Genomic DNA, 17,889 nt, shown 5'->3' with positions numbered 1-17,889 from the left:
CAGGGACACCAGGAAAAAATACATAACAAAATGACAGCAACAAATTCAAACTTATCAATAATCACCCTGAATGTTAATGGATTAAATGCACCACTAAAATCCCAAATGGCCAACAGTTGTAAACATTCAAAATGGGTGTACCCTTGGTCACTTTAAATATTCAAAATAGCCGCTACTTGTAAATGTTCAAAATGGCTGTACCCTCTGGACAGCCAAAAGTCCACAGCTCAGGTTGTCTCCCTCTTTGCTGTTTCCCTTCCTAGTCATAGGCCACCACATATTTGTCCCTGGAGCCCTTGGCAACCAGGGCTGATCTTTAGGTCAATTCTCAGGTCCCAACACCACTTTGAAATATCCAGGCTATTGATCCCTTCAGAGTAGCTGATAGTCTGCAGCTCTGACCATCTCCATACTTACTGTTTTCATTCAAGTGTTTCCACTAGTTGGTACCTAATCTACTTCTGTATACTTCCTTTCAAAGCTCAGGGCTCCAGGATTATCTTTTGTATCTCTGTCAATTGGCTTCTCTTTTCTTTGTTGAAGACAGTCTGTCCAGCTTGTCTGCCTGTTCTGCCATCTTATCCATTTCATTTTTGAGGCTTCCAATTTACCTAGACTCATGCTTCATACATTCTGCTTTACAATTATTAATGGATATTTGCAGCTGTTTGATCTCATTTTGAGTTGTGCAAAGAGGCAGCTCTTCTCCAGTCATATTTTGAGTCTCTTCTAACCTGAGGGGCTCATTTTCTGGCACTGTGTTAGACAGTGGTCCACTGCTATTTGTAAGATTTTCACTGGCCAGTTTATTCAGAAGTAGATAGCCTGGTCCTTTTGCCTAGTCGGTCTTAATGTGGATGCTCCACTAAACCCTGTCCATCATGGGTGACCTTGTTGTTGTTGTTGTTGTGTGCCGTCTAGTCGGACCCGATTCATAGCGATCCCTCCTTGGGTTTCCGAGGCAGTATCACTACGGAAGTAGATTGCCCCATCTTCCTTCCTTACTGGTGTTTAAAATACTGGTGACATAACTTCCAGTATCACAGCAGCAGGCAAGCCACCATAGTATGACAGATGAATGGTGGTGGTTTGGAGGGGGGAGAGAGAGAGAGATATTGAGAGGGAAATTGATTGACTTCAAGTAATTCACTTACATAGTTATGAAGTCTGGTAAGTTTAAAAGTCTTAGGGAAGGCCAGTAAACTGGAAAATTCAGGCAGGAGTTGATGTTACCATCTTGAGTCTGAAATCTCTAAGGTAGGCTTGCAGGCTGGCAACTGAGGCAGAATGTGTGTGTGCGTGTGTGTATGTATAACCTCAGTTTTTGCTCTTAAGACCTTCAATTGATAGGATGAGGCCACACACAGTGTTGAGAGTAATTTTCTTTAGTTAAAGTCAACTGATTATAAATGTTAATCACATCTACAAAATTCATTGACAGCCACATCTAGATGAGTGTTTGACCAAACAACTGGGCAATACAGCCTAGTCAAGTTGACACATAAAATTAACCATCACAGAGACAGTTCTCAGCTTTCAATGTCCCTAACAGTTTGCTCTCATTATATTCTTTAGTTTAAGAGGCAGTACACTGTTGTGGTGAGAGCATAGCTTTAGAACTGGACTTCTTGGATTTGAGTCCTTTTTCTCACTTAGCAGCTGAACGACTCTAGACATGCTAGTTCTCTGTTCCTCAGTTTCCTTATCTGTAAAGTGGAAGTAATTATAGTTCCCATCTCATAGGACTGTTGTTGTTGTTATGTTGTTATGTGCCCTCGAGTCAGCCCTGACTCATAGCGACCCCTCCTTGGGTTTGCGAGGCAGTATCACTACAGAAGTAGATTGCCCAACCTTCCTTCTGAGGAGTGGCTGGTGGGTTTGAACCACCAGCCTTCTGGTTAGCAGTCAAGTGCCTTACCCACTACGCTACCAGAGCTCCCCATAGGATTGTTAGGAGGGTTAAATATATTAATACTTACAAACACTTTCAAGAATGCCTGGCATATATAGTAAGCTCTCAACAAGTGCTGGTTACTATTTTTTATTTTCTTTCATATCTCAGTCAAGTTAAACATGAACTGAAAAGCAAGACAAACTTTGCTATCATAGAAATCTTGGTTTAAATTCCAGCTCTGACCCTTACAGCTATTGTGATCATGGGTGTGTTACTTAATCTGTGATCCTCGGTTTTCTTATCTGTCAAATAGAAATGATGTCTACCTTATAGAAAACACTGAAGTATTGTGAGCTTTTGTTTCCATTTCCTTTCCTGAAATTCAGGAATAATAATAATTCCTACTCTTAAGACTTTATAATGATTTTTTTTAGTTCATACTTGTTTAGCACTGAGAATGGTGTCTGGCACATAGTAGGTATTCAGTAAGTTAATTAATATGATGATGACAACTGTGATTATAACAATACAAACCACTCTGTACAGTGTCTTCTAATAGCACTCAGATCTTATATTCAAAGCCCATCATAAGTCTATTCTCTTTAGTCTCTCTTTCAGCTTATATTTCTCATTGCATCTGGCCTAAAACCAAAACCAAACTTACTACCGTTGAGTCATATCCGACTCATAGCGACCCTTCCTTGGGTTTCCAAGGTTGTGTCACTATGGAAGTAGATTGCCCAACCTTCCTTCTGAAGAGTGGCTGGTGGGTTTGAACCGCCGGCCTTCTGGTTAGCATTCAAATACTTTAGGCACTACATTACCAGATTTGGGCTGCTCTATCTTTATTCTTGGTTATTCCATTCTTCTTCCCTAACTTGCTTGCGAGGATTTTGAATGTTATGTGTGGATCAACATTAAACCACATCCTGTATCTTTCTTTTTTTTAAAATTTTTTATTGTGATTTGGGTGCAAATTTACAAAGCAGATTTGTTTTACACTCAACAGTTCATACACATTTTGTTTCACAGTACCGGTTAATCCCCCCAAGGAACCACCTCCTCCCTATGGTTACTCCTTCCCTGTGTCCTTCTTACCTAAAACAAAGCAAAAATTATCTGCTTTGTTTTTATTCTGGAAATAAGGCTACTGAATGATTTAATCATTTTCCTCAAGTATAGGAAGGCTTTTGCTACAGAAGTGGTAATTGTTAGTTCCTTTCCATCTTCAGGACGGAATAAGAGAAACAGACTTAAAATGTATCATAAACACAGCGTGGATGATCAAAAAGGATGGTAGAATCTCCAACTCTAAGAGGAGGCTAAAAACAATATTCTACTCTATCCAAAATGGGTGTTCCCAGCTAAAGGCAAGGAAAAATTCTAATGAAGCCTCTTCTAGCCCAAAGATCTCTGATTCTGTTATACTCAAATATTTCAGTTATAAAATCACCTGCTAGTGTGTACCTTACTTGTGCTTTGTTACTCTGTTGTCTATGCTATCTTTCCTTGTTTCGTGATACTTGGTGACCTATAGGAACTCATCAGAAAAGCATTTGTTTGGCACAGCCATTTACTATATATAAAGCCTGATAAAGTGTTGTCTTTATAATTGCAATAAACAATAATAAAGGTACAAACATTTATTTGTAGTCCAGAGGAAATAAATGGCATGAATAAATTCACCTAACTCATGCAGACTGGAGATACACACACACACACACACACACATCTATACATACATATATATATGTATAGATGTGTGTATATATATATGTATATGTATATATATACATATATGTTTATTGTGTAAACACTCCCAACTGTTAATGTTTTATGTTAAGTTGTTACTTTGACAGTGATTTGATAAGATCATTATGGTCTTTAAAAAATCATATAGAAAATCATCTTAATTACATAAAAGCTGAAGGAAAAGGAACTTTTTAATTGCATTTATTCCATAGGAAGAGTGGCTCTAAACCGCAGCAGATATCTGTGAAAACTAAGAAGAAAAGAAACCTGAAATTCTGAAAACACCTAGACTTCTCTGTTAATGGTATTATCATAAGTGGAGATAGAGTCATAGTAAGTAACATAGTTTCAAACATGCTCATTAATAGATATATTAAATCTGCATTTTCAGTGGTGCACAAAGCCATCATCTTTGCTCAAATTATGAACCAGTATAGCATCTCCCACTTAGGAATCTCAAAATCCCACAAAATACCATAATAATTTATTGCCTATTAAGCATATGAAAAAGAAGACTTTTCTTCCTACAAGTCTCCAGGGATGGAGATAAAGCATTAGAGTTTGGGGTTTTTAGGACTTTCTTTTTGGCTTTCTCTTGATTATACCATTGAAGGGAGACCTATGCGTAGTTGATATGCCTTTTAGAGGCTTATGCCATAGGATAATTCCCAGTAGTATTTTCCTGTTAAGTCATCTTCTCATAAAACTATAATGGGGTTAGACAGATGTGTTGTTTGTTTTGGTGAAACACACTGGAACTTTTATTTTTGTATTTTCATATCTTTTGTGCTTAGTGTGTAGTAACTAATTGGTAAATAATAGTTGAATAAATTTATAAAATCTGTTGTCATTTTCAAAGTGATTATTTTGAAATGCTATGTACTTATATGAGTGTCCAAAACAGTTCTGGAATTATTTTCCAAGCCTGTGATGCAGTCCTCTGAATATACTCATCTTTTCATAATAATTAATAGTTATCGATTATTCACAATATTTTTTTTAACATTGCCCATTGGATCCATCAGTAGTTCATTTATTTTCAATTATAGCCATTGCCTGCCATCTATCTTGTGTCAGTAACAATAACTGATGTTATTTTAAGTGCTAAAGGGGTAGTCTGAAAAACAAGAAATGGCTCACTCCTTTAAAACTTAAAATTGAGAGCTATATTTACACATTAATATAGTACAAAATACAATGTTAAAATAATTGTAAGAAAGGAGTACAGTGGAATGGAGGAAGAATCTGGTTAGCTTCATAGAAGAGATGGCATTTCATATAGGCCTAGATGAATGTAGGTAGGGAAATGTAGGAGGAAGGCAAACCAGGCAGAGGAAACCAGTAAACAAAGACTTGGAAGCAGAAAAGCATTTGATTCAGTCACAGAATGGGGAATAGTAGGTGAAGTAGGAAAAGAAACAGGATGACTCTGGAACCAGAGTTCTTGAATATAAATCTCAGAACTGACACATCGTGTCCTTTGACAAGTGACTTCAACTCTGCATTTTGGCTTCCTCATTTGTAAAATGGGGATAATGTTTTTAAGCTACCTTTCAAGATTGATAACGAGGAATAATATGTAAAGTACATAGAACAATGTTGTTGTTGTCAGATGCTGTCGAGTCCTGTCCAACTCCTAACAACCCCATGCACAGCAGAATGAAACACCGCCTGGTTCCGTGCCAGCTCCATGATTCTTGCTTACTTGAGCCCATCGTCACTGCCACTGTGTCAGTCCATCTCGTTGAGGGCCTTCCCCTCCTTCATCAACCCCCCACCTTACCAAGCATGACATCCTTCTCCAGGGAATGGTCCCTTCTGACAACATGTGACCAAAGTAGGTGAGATGAAGTCTGGCCATTCTTGGTTCCAAGGAAAATTTTGGCTGCACTTCCTCCAGGACAGATCTTTTAGCAGTTAGTTCTTTTAGCAGTACATGGTACTTTCAGCATTCGTCACCAGCACCACAACTCAAAAGCATCAATTCTTCTTCAGTCTTCCTTATTCATTGTCCAGCTTTCACATGCATACGAAACAACTGAAAATATCATGGCTTGTGTCAGGTGCACCTTAGTCCTCAAGGAGACATCCTTGCCCCTTAGCACTTGAAAGAGGTCCCTTGCAGCCAACTTGCCTGGTGCTATACATCATCTAATGTCCTGACTGCTGCTTCCATTGGTGTTGATGGTAGAAGCAAGCAATGTGAAAAGTCTTTGACAACTTCAATCTTTTCTCCATTTATTGTGATGCTGCTTATAGGCCCAGTTGTGAGGATTTTTGTTTTCTTTATATTGAGATGTAATCTATCCTGCAGACTGTATTCTTCAATCTTCTCAGTAAGTGTCTCAAGTCATCCTCATTTTCAACAAGCAAAGCTGTGTCATCAGCATATCACAGGTTGTTAATGATTCTTCCTCCATATGGATTTCTTCATAAATTACAGCTTTTCAGATTACTTGCTCAGCATACAGATTGAATAAGTATGCAGAAAGGATAGAACCGTGACACACTCCCTTCTTGATTTTAAACCATGCAATGTCCCTTTGTTCTGTTTGAATGACAGCCTCCTGGTCAATGTACAGGTTCCTCATGAGCATAGTCAAGTGTCATGGAATTCCCATTCTTCTCAATGTCATCCACAATTTGTTATGATCCACACAATCAAATGCCTTTGCATAGTCAATAAAACACAAGGAAACATCTTTCTGGTATTTGCCTTGAGCCAAGATCAATCTGACAGCAGCTATGATATCTCTTGTTCCACATTCTCTTCTGAATCCAGCTTGCACCTCTGGAAGTTCTCGGTCAATATACTGCTGCAACCATTTTTTAATTGTCCTCAGTTAAGATCTTACTTATGTGCGATATTAATGATATTGTTAGATGATTTCCACATTCTGTGGGATAACCTTTCTTTGGAATGGGTACAAATATGGATCTCTTCCAGTCGGCCAGGTAGCTGTCTTCCAAATCTCTTGGCATAATTGAGCGAGTGCCTCCAGTGGAGCATCCATTTGTTGAAATATCTCAATGGGTATTCCGTCAATTCCCGGAGCCTTGTTCTTTGGCAGTTCCTTCAGTGCAGCTTCGACTTCTCCCTTCAGTACCATTGGTTCTTGATCATATGCCACCTCCTGAAAGGGATGAAGATCTACTAGTTCTTTTTGCTACAGTGACTCTGTATATTCCTCCCATCTTCTTTTGATGTTTCCTGCATCATTCAATTTTTTGCCCATAGAATCTTTGAATATTGCAACGTAAGGCTTAATTTTTTTTCCTCAGTTATTTCAGCTTGAGAAATGCTGAGCGTGTTCTTCCCTTTTGGTTTTCTAACTCCAAGTCTTTGTACGTCTCATTACAGTCATTGGCCTTGTCTGCTTGACCTACTCTTTGGAATCTTCTGTTCAGCTCTTTTATCTTGTCGTTTCTTTCATTTGCTTTAGCTACTCTCCTCTCAAGGGCAAGTTTCAGAGTCTCTCCTGTCCTAGAACAATATTAGCACATGATAGTTGCTGAGGAGTCAGCTTCAACTCATGGCTACCCCATGGCAACCCCCGGTGTGTCAGAGTGGAACTGTGCTCCACAGGGTTTTCAATGACCGATTTTTTTTGGAAATACATCATCAGACTTTACTTCTGAGGTACCTTGGAAGCACACAGTATGTGTCAGTATTGAGATTTATACCCAGGTATCCAAACTTCCAACCTTTTGATTAGCAGCCAAGCACATTAATTGTACCACTCAAGGACTCCATAATAGCACATAGAAAACCATAACCAAACTTACTGTGGTGGAGTCAGATCTGACTCATAGCAACCCCTCCTTGGGTTTCCAAGGCGGTATCGCTATGGAAGTAGATTGTCCAACCTTCCTTCCGAGGAGTGGCTGGTGGATTTAAACCACCAGCCTTCGGGTTAGTAGTCAAATGCCTTAGGCACTATGCCACCAGAGCTCCCCACTAGTGCATAAAAACAAAAAAACAAACTCACTGCTGTCGAGTTGGATCTCACTCATAGCCACCCCTCTGCGGGTTTCCAAGGTGGTATCACTACAGAAGTAGATTGCCCAACCTTCCTTCCAAGGATTAGCTGGTGGGTTTCAATCGCCAGCCTTCTGATTAGCAGTCAAATGCCTTAGGCACATAGCACTACCTAAATGTTGGAGTCCTCGTGGACTCCAGCTGGGCTGCTAATCAAAGGATGGAATTTCAAGTTCACTCAGAAGGCACCTTGGTGATCTGATTCTGAAAGGTCACAGCCATTGAAAACCCTATGGAGTACAGTTCTTCTCTGACACACATGGCATCACCATGATTGGGAACTGACTTGATAGCAACTAGTTTGGTTATGTAACAATTAGATGGTGAGAGAGTGATTAGTTTCTCCTGTTGTACAAGAAGCCATTGAGGTTTTTGAACAAAAGGATGAAAAGATAGGTATATACTTTCAGAGGATTATCCTGACTAGTTAAAAAATAGGTCCTGGCAAAGGGAGGTTATTGGCTGTGGAAATTACAAAGAAATGATGGATGGAAGAGGTGGTGCAATAGTCCCATGACTTGCACATAGTAATGTTACATGTTTTTGAATTGAGGGTGTCTGTTTTCAGAACAAGCAAAAGTCATATGGAGTAAGTCTAGTGATCAAGGTGGGAGATGTTAGTTAAAAAAGAAAGAGAGAGATTTATATATATATAAAAATATGGATTTTGCTCTTGATTTCGTAAACTGATAAAAGTCTATTGCAAGAGAATTTTGCTGAAATACAGTAAAGTGAATAGTGCCTTTGTCAGTGGAACAGATGTATAATTTAACTTGGTGGCATAAATGCTAGTGTATTAACTCATCAGTATTATTGCAAACGGAGGGCAGTGGGAATTCAATGGTAGAATTCTTACTTTGATTCAGTTCCTAGTCAGTGTACCTCAAGTGCAACCACCACCATCTGCCAGTGGAGACTTGCACGTTGCTGTGATGCTGAACTGTGATAGAATAAGAAGAAAAAACCTAGTGATCTAATTCTAAAAATTAGCCCATAAAAACCCTATGGATCACAGTTATCCGGTCCTGTTGTGCACAGGGTTGCCATGAGTCAGAGACTGACTCAACATCAATTGTCAACATTATTGCATATACAACCTTCTTAATGAAAACAATTGAAATGTTATTAGTTTATAGTGGTAACTCCTTCTCTTGAATACATTCTTTTAGAATGGGGACAGAAATATTTTTGAAGGATAAGAACCAAATTGGCCTTTGGGGGTAGCTATGAGTCAGTATTTAAAAAAAAAAAAAAAAAAATTCTGACTCATAAAAGAATTCAAAAAAAGAATTTAAAAGAATTCACGTTGCTTGGTTCTACAATCAATGCCAATGGAAGCAGCAATCAGGACATTAGATGACATGTAGCATTGGGAAAGTCAACCATGAAGGAACTGTTTCAAGTGCTGAGGCGCAAGGATGTCTCCTTGAGGACTAAGGTGCGCCTGACACAAGCCGTAATATTTCCAATCACCTCGTATACATGTGAGAGTTGGACAAGGAATAAGGAAGACCGAAGAAGAGTTGATGCTTTTGAGTTGTGCTGGCAAAGAATGCTGAAAGTACCATGGACTGCTAAAAGAACTAATAGATTTGTCCTGGAGGAAGTGCACTCAAAATGCTCCTTGGAAGTGAAAATGGCCAGCTTCGTCTCACTTATTTTAGTCATGTTGTCAGAAGGGACCATTCCCTGGAGAAGGATGTCATGCTTGGTAGGGGGGAGGGTTGACGAAAGAGGGGGAGGTCTTCAACGAGATGGATTGACACGGTGGCTGCAATGATGGTCTCAAATATAGCAGGGATCATGGAGCTGACGTGGGATTGGGCAGTGTTTCGTTCTGCTGTGCATGGGGTCACTATGAGTCGGAAAGGACTTGACGGCACTTAAAAACAATAACAACAACAACATGAGTTAGAAATGACTCGATGGGAGTGAGTTTTTATTATTACTTTATTTTAAATTGATTTATGTATCTCTTGGATGCTGCCAAATCTTGTTGATTTTCTTTCTTTCTGTTATTTTTTTTTTTTTCATGTAAAAGAAAAAGACTTATTAAAATATAAAAAAGATGAAGGGGGTAATATGCCAGGATTTATTAACTTTAGTTAACAGTGCTCCTGACTTGTTACATTGGAGTAATCTGAAAGGCTTTGCATTGCTGTGCAGGGATATATACTTGCATCACCATTTCCTAGATTCTATTACGATTTCTTAATGCCTTTATTGAGTTTATTAAGGGTCTCCTTTCCATATTGTTTATCCATGTTCACTAAATTCTACTCTATGTTCTAATCTGATCAACTCTTCTCTTACCACCTTGCATTTGCTCTGGAATGCTGATAAAGAGCCAAAAGCCTTCCAAAAAAAACTTCACATGATGTACTGAACATTGTGTTTTACTTAAAACACCCTTCTCCAGGCAAGTGAGCTATATTGCAAACTTTTAAGGTGAAAATTCTAGAAAAGTTTCCAAGGTAATCATGCTGCTTATAGACATAAATCTTTTTAAATTATCTATTGATGAATAGAGAGCTCTGGGAGCGTAGTGCCTAAGGCATTTGACAGCTAACCAGAAGGCTGGCAGTTCAAACTCACCAGCCACTCCTCTGAAGGAAGATGGGGTGATGTACTTCCGTAGTGACACTGCTTCGGAAACCCAAGGAGGGGATGCTATGAGTCGGGTCCTACTCGATGGGACATAACAACAACAAGTGGGCTTGATCCACTGACTTTTTGATTAGCAGCCAAATACCTTAACTATTACATGCCCCAGACCTCCTTCATTTTAAGCCTAGTGGAATGGTAAAACTGACCAATCCCCACATTAGGGTTCCATACACCTTATTTCCATGGTCCTACCTGCACAAGTCTGCCATTTACCTTATTTACATTATTAGCAAACTCTCCAATGCCTTTGGTGGGCCTCAAGCACCTTAATTTTCATAGTCCAACCTAGTCATTTGGTGTGGGAATGACAAAGACTGTGGGTAGAAGAATCATATTAAGTAGTTCACTACATCACAGGAACAACATTGGCATTTTCAAGGAATGACATTAAGTGAGCAGAGTTTGAGGTTTGTATCCTTGTAGCCACAGAATGGTGAATGAATGAATGTAAGAAACACCAAAATCTCCTTACCTGTCAATTTTTATTATTCCTTTTGCATGAGTCTCCCTGTAGCTAAAGAGACAAGATGAATCATTTTAAAAAGGAGAGTTATATGGATTTTCACTATTTGTCCAGTGTCCCCAGAAGTCTTCCCATATGAGTGCCATGCTTCTATTCCTTCTCTTTTGACTATATAGAAATATCTTCCAACTTTTATTTCCCATATTGATAAAACTTAGAGAAAACACAGATTATTTCTTTTATATTTTCTCACCAAGAGCTCTTGAAAGGAAATAAGAGGAGAAAATACGAAAGAAATATATATCACAGTAATTCTGTATTTTGAAGTAAATTCTGCCTTTGTTAAAATAGAATCGGGTCATTGTGTTCCATGGTATATACCACTTTTATTTGTAAATTTGGGCAAGTTATTTAACCTCTCTTGAACCTCATTTTCCTCACTGGAGGTGACTACTATTTATTTCATAGAATTATGAGGATTCCATGAGATCATGCACATGATCATGCCCTATTCTTGGCACACAGAGTGAGAGCTGTCTATCGAGAGAGCACTTTTATTGTTAGCATATGCAACAGATGAACATTGTTATTTCCTCCAGCCACTTCTCAGTAAACCTTTTCTGCAGACTTTGAGTAGATGCAATCAACATTTGTGTTGGCATTTCCCCAGCTCACGCCACTGATCAAGTATCTTTTCTTCTGGTGTCCAGTTCAAAAGAACTGTATGTTTGTAGAACTATCTTTTGGTAACAAGTGTCAGGAATCAATGTGTCTATTAAAAATCAAAACTAAACCCACTGCTGTCAAATCAATTTCTACTCATAATGATGCTATAAAACAAAGAAGCACTGCCCCATAGGGTTTCCAAGGCTGTAATCTTTACAGAAGCCGACTGCCATATCTTTCTAATGTGGAGCGCTTGGTGGGTTCAAACCACCAACCTTTTGGTTGAGAGCTGGGCAGTTTAACCACTGTGCCACCAGGGTGCCTCTATTAAAAACCTAGCATTAATTCAGACTCCTGTCAAGCTCCTGACAATGCCTATACATACTGTATAGCTATAGCAAGGATTCAGGAGCATAGGTAAAAACCTGTAAGTGTATAGCCCTTGATCTCCTGAACGGAATTTGGCAAGTATCCAGTCATTCACTTCTCTCTAATTAATGACATTCCTGACATATGGGGATTGTATAGGGCAGATTGTGTCCACACTCTGCCTGTGAAAACCCACTTTGTTCTCTACCTGCAAAAATAGGCAAGCTCTGCTTTTCATTCCTTTATTGTGTCATTCTGAGTGCAATTTTTCTACTCCATTTCCCTTTCCTCCTCCCTCTCCCCTTCTCTCCTTCTCTCTCCCTCATGGTCTCTCCACCTCTCCCTCCCCCTCTCCCTTTCCCCCTCCCCTCCCCCCCATCTCACTTTCTTTCAAGTGAAGGGAAAAGGGAAGGAGCTTGGGGATTGGTCTAAAAGGAAGAAACTGACATCATCACCTGAACTGATTTTAGAAGTTTTCTTTAAAATAAAAAACTACTGATCTCCTCTAAACAGACCACAGCCTTCCCACCACCATGTTACATTCTGTTATTTTCCTTTCCTAGAATCCATTTTCCTCTTTTTTCTTCTACTTTGAAGACCAATCTCAAACCTCACCTCTTGTGGTTAATCTTACTAACTCTGGATTTCACTGATCTTTTTCTGCTCCCCCCCCCTTACCTTTTTCTTCTTGTATACTTTTTGCCGTTGAATTTGTTTTATGAAGCCTGTACGTAAGTTTAAAGGTGTTTCTCCAAATAGAATTTCAGTTTATTCAGAGCAGTGTCATGTCATATACTTTGTAAATATCTCACTGTTTTTATCTCCACCCCCCAAACCCTGATCATATTTTTAAACACCTGAACTTTCCCTCTTCTTTGGGCAAAGGGCATGTTAGCAATATTCTAGAACTTTTCACCTGAATGAAAGATAATTATGTATTTTATAACACTGACACTACGCAGAGCAAAGCTTAGATAGCTATTACTATAAGGAGGCTGTCTACAATAATAGATCCAGGTCAGTTCAGGTGGCTCAATCCACACCTCCATACCTTTTTTTTGGTTCCAAATTTCCAAGTGAGTTTGGAATGTTAGAATCTGAGCATCTAGGCAAATCTGGACAGTAGACAAACCAACCCCCAAATGGGATAAAATCCCTGAAGGAAAATCAGATCTTTTGTTTCTCTTATTATATACCTTTGATTCATTTGGCTCCTCATTTATATCACAATCAGAAGACAGAGAAGAAATGCCCATCAGTCAGGTTGGTTGGTTGCTTGTTTTTTCCCTAATATTTTTGGCAATTTGGTTATGGGTGGCAGGGAAAACCCTGGACTAAAAAGAAATTTAGAGACCAGTGACAATTCTCACTTATCTACTCCTCTTTATTAGTTAATGATAAACTATAAAAACATTAATATATGAAAGGAAGACCTCTGTAAAGCCTCAAAAGAAAATAATTCTTGTTCAGTCTCAAATATATAGAAGATTTCAGAATAAAGAGGAGAGTTGCTGGTGAGTGCTCTTATATTTAGTCATGTGGAAAACCATAGAATGTCATTGAAATCCTGAATAAACAGGCCATCTAACAGAGGAAGATACCTAAACTCAGAAACCGCATCCCGCTATGTAACTTTAAAATGGAAGACGAGAAGACGGTGTTGAGTGAGGAGCCATGGATACCTGGATGTGCTCTATTAAAAGAGGCGCTTGACTGCTCAGTAATTGCAGAGCTAGGCTCTTGGGGAGGCCTTTGTCATCCCTCCTTTGCTGACACCAGACGATAGTGTGGCTCTGTGATAAGAAACAGAGGACCACTGTCTCCATGGTAACTAACTGAGCTCTATATATTACATCTCATTACAAATGAGCATAGATAGTAAATATATATATGTAAAATAACGCAGAAAGTGAATATATATGTGTGTGGATATATGTAGCCTATCTTCTATCTAGAGAGTGAATAAAATAAAATAGTAACATGATTGCATTGTAAGGACAAGGTTGATAGGCCTTTTTTTCCCCATTGGTGCAGGTAAATATTTCATTTTTCGTTGACTCTGATGCTTTTGTTCTAAACCCATCCAGCTGTAGCTTGAAAGATTAATGATGGGCAGCAAAAGAACCTGAGAAGTGGCCCTGAGTGAGTAGAAGCTGGCACCGGAGACGAAAGAGCACTGGCTGGCCTTTGGGGCAAGTAAATAAGGATTTACTAAGTCTGCTGGTTCTCCCCTCATAATAGAAAAACCTGGAACCCATTAGAATGGAAACCTGGAAACTTTTATAATATAATGATACCTAGAGTTCCAAACTGTACAGACGAGCGACAGGAAAAAAGGAAGAAGAAAGGAAAATCAGAGGGTTTTTTCCCCCTAATTTTCTCTTCTGTAGGCATTGATTTTACATTAACACAACTAACTTTACTATCTCTCTCCCCACATAAGACTGTATCACCTGTCTGTAGGTCTTTATAAGGTTAAACACATATCTTGAAAACTCAGCCTACCAGTGTCAAGCATTTTAAAGAAAAAGACCAAATTAAACAAGTCATCAGTGACTAAACCCATTAACACTAGAAATTAAAACTTTTTATTCAAGGCACAGAATGCAAATATTTGGTCAGAGAAAAAAATACCCGAGAGCTTCTTTTAAACTGATATATTAGCTTCTGTGTATTAGTCCATCTGCTCTTAGGTGAATGACTATAAGCCCTGAAGCATGGCTCCCCTAGGTTGTCCAGCAGGTATTTCTCCTGATCCTTTTTTTTTTTTTAATTCAAATTGTAGTCTGAGTGAAAGTTTACGGAGCAAATTAGTTTTCCATTCAGCAGTTTTACACACGTTTTGTGACATTGGTTGCAATCTCTGTAACATAACAGCGTTCTTCCCCCTTCCTCCCTGGGTTCCTCATTTCAGTTAGTCCTTCTGTGCTTTTTCCTTGCCCCTTCCTGCTTCTGAGCTATGTTTTTGGGCACATGCTGCCCTTTTGATCTCCTGTACTTGATTGTTCTGAGGAGTACATTCCTTCCTGGTTTTATTGCTCACCGTTATGTCTAGTTTGGCTGAAAGTTGATCCCTAGGAGTGGATTGAGTTCTCAGACTTGAAGGATGTGTAAGGACCATAGTCTCAGGGGTTCCACTAGTTTCTATCAATCCAGAAAGTCTGGTCTTTTTTATGTTTTTTAATTTTATTCTACATTTTTTTTTCCTCCCTCTCTGTCCAGGACTTTCTGTTGTGATCCTGATCACAGCAGTCAGTAGAGGTAGCGGGGCACCATCTCTAGTTCTTCTGGTCTCTGGGTAATGGAGAATGTGGTTCACATGATCCATTGTTCATTAGTCTTTTGGTCTAATTGTTTCCTTGAATGTTTAGTTTTCTTCTCTCTTCTTTGGTTTAGATGAACAAAGACTAATAGTTGCATCTTAGATGGTCATTTGCAAGCTTTTAAGACCCCAGTTGCTATACACTGAAATAGTATATAGAAACAAGTCTTTGTGGACTACGTTTTATACCAGTTAACCTAGATGTCCCCCAAGACTGTGGACCTAAAGTCCCCAAGCCCAGTAAGCCATTCTCTCAAGGTGTTTGGTTTTGGTCTACTGATCCTTAACTTTGGTTCTTTCCCTGCCTGTGTCTCTTTATCAGCCATGCTAATTAATTTCTAAACAAGCATTTATGTTTTTTAATAGAAAGTGCATAAATGCATTTAAAAACAAAACAGCTATTTCACCTAATGTGAGTAACAATCTTCTACATTTCAGTCCTTATTTTTTGTTCTACATACCTGCCTTGTTAAAACTCTTTGTAGAGCCATCCAGGGTCAGTGCATTGCATAAAAAAATAAAATAAAAAATATTTATTGTCAAGTGCATTTCAACTCACGGCAACTGTATTATATGTCAGAGTAAAACTTTGCTCCATAAGATTTTCGGTGACTGAATTTTTCCAGAACTAGATCTCCAGGGCTTTGTTCTGAGGTTATTCTGGGTGGACTCCAACCTCCTGGTTAGCAGCGTTCTAGTGGTTCTTAGGAATTCTGGGCATTTACTATTACTTGTTCACAAAAAAATCGGCGACAAATAGAATTCCAGGGAGGATGAGAAGACACCATCGCTCATCTGCATTTTATCATACTGTGGTACCTTGCGTGCTGCCGTGAGGCTGGAAGTTATGCCACTGGTATTTCAAACACCAGCAGTGTCACCCATGGTAGACAGATTTCGGCAGAGCTTCCAGACTAAGACAGAGGGGGAAGAAGAATGAGGCCATCCTCTTCTGAAAATTTTGGCTACTGAAAACATTATGAATAGCACTGAAACACTATCTGATAAATTACTGAAAAACTTTATGATACCAGTAACATTGCCTGATACAGTGCTGGAAGATGAGCCCATCAGATTGGAGGGCATTCAAAATACGACTAGGGAAGAGCTGCCTCCTCAAAATAGGGTCGACTTTAATGACTTTCTGGACCTTCATTTGCTGGTGGGGCATAACTCAAAATGGGAAGAAACAGCTGCAAACATCCATTAATAATTGGAACGTGGAATGTATGAAGTGTGAATCTACAAATATTGGGAGTTATCAAAAATGAAATGGAATGCAGGAAGAGCAGTATCCTAGGTGTTGGTGAGCTGAAATAGACTGGTATTGGCTATTTTGAATCTGACAGTCTTATGGTCTACTATGCCAGGAATGACAAATTGAAGAGGAATGGATGGCATTGCATTCATCATCAAAAAGAATATTTCAAAATTTATTCTGAAGCACAATGCTGTCACTAATAAGATTATATATCTATATATCTATATCTATATATCACAAAGAAAACCAGTTAATACTTCTATTATTCAAATTTACAAGCCAACCACTAAAGCCAAATATAAAGAAATTGAAAATTTCTGCCAACTTCTTCAGTCTGAAATTGACCAAATATGCAATCAACATGTATTGATAATTACTGGTGATGGGAATTTTAAAGTTGGAAACAAAGAACAGGCATCATTGGTAGTTGGAAAATAGGGCCTTGGTGAGAGAAATGATTCCAGACATTACATGATAGCATTTTGCAAGACCAACTACCATTGCAGATACCTTTTTTCAAAACATAAATGGTGACTATACATGTGGACTTCACCAGATGGAATACACAGGAATCTGATCAACTATATTTTTGGAAAAGGCCATGGAGAAACTCAATATCACCTGTCAGAACAAGCCAAGGAGCAGACTGTGGAACAGGCTATCAATTGCATCAGTTCAAATTGAAGCTGAAGAAAATTAAAACAAGCCCACAAGATCCAAAATACAACTTTGATTATATCTCTCCCACCTGAATTTAGAGACCATCTGAAGAATAGATTTGAGGCACTGACCACCAATGACCCAAGACCAGACAAGTTTTGGGATGACATCATACATGAAGAAGGCAAAAGGTCACTGGGGAAAAAAAAGTCCAAAATGGATTTCAGAAAAGACTCGACAACATTGAGTTTGGTTTTGGTTTGGTTTTAACTTAATATCATCGCCCCTAAGCAAAAACTCCTTCCCATTCCTGATTTTTATATAGTGGTTTATTTCACATAACTAAGATGAGAAAGTATTTTTTCTTTTTTGACTGACTTATTTCACTCAGCGTGTTTTCAGGGTTCATCTGTTTTGTTACACGCATCAGGACTTCATTTCTTTTTATGCCTGAGTTGTATTCCATTGTGTAGATGGACCACATTTCATTTATCCATTCATCTGTTGGTAGACATTTAGATTGTTTCCACCTTTTGGTTGTTGTAAAAGTAGTGCAATGAACTTTGGTATACAAGTCTCTGTTTATGTTCCTGGTTTCACTTCTTTTGGGTACTTGCCTAGAATTTAGATTGTTGGGTCATATGATAGTCTCATGTTCAGACTTGTGAGGAACAACTGAACCATTTTCCACAGTTGTTGTTGTTATGTGCTGTTGAGTCGGATCTGACTCATAGCGACCCCTCCTTGGGTTTCCGAGGCGGTATCACTACAGAAGTAGATTGCCCAATCTTCCTTC

Source organism: Orycteropus afer, unplaced genomic scaffold (genome assembly GCF_000298275.1).
Source record: "Orycteropus afer afer isolate SDZICR_OR568_19922 unplaced genomic scaffold, OryAfe1.0 scaffold00067, whole genome shotgun sequence".
NCBI classification, from domain to species: Eukaryota; Metazoa; Chordata; class Mammalia; order Tubulidentata; family Orycteropodidae; genus Orycteropus; species Orycteropus afer.
Note: the sequence above shows the minus strand (reverse complement) of the source record.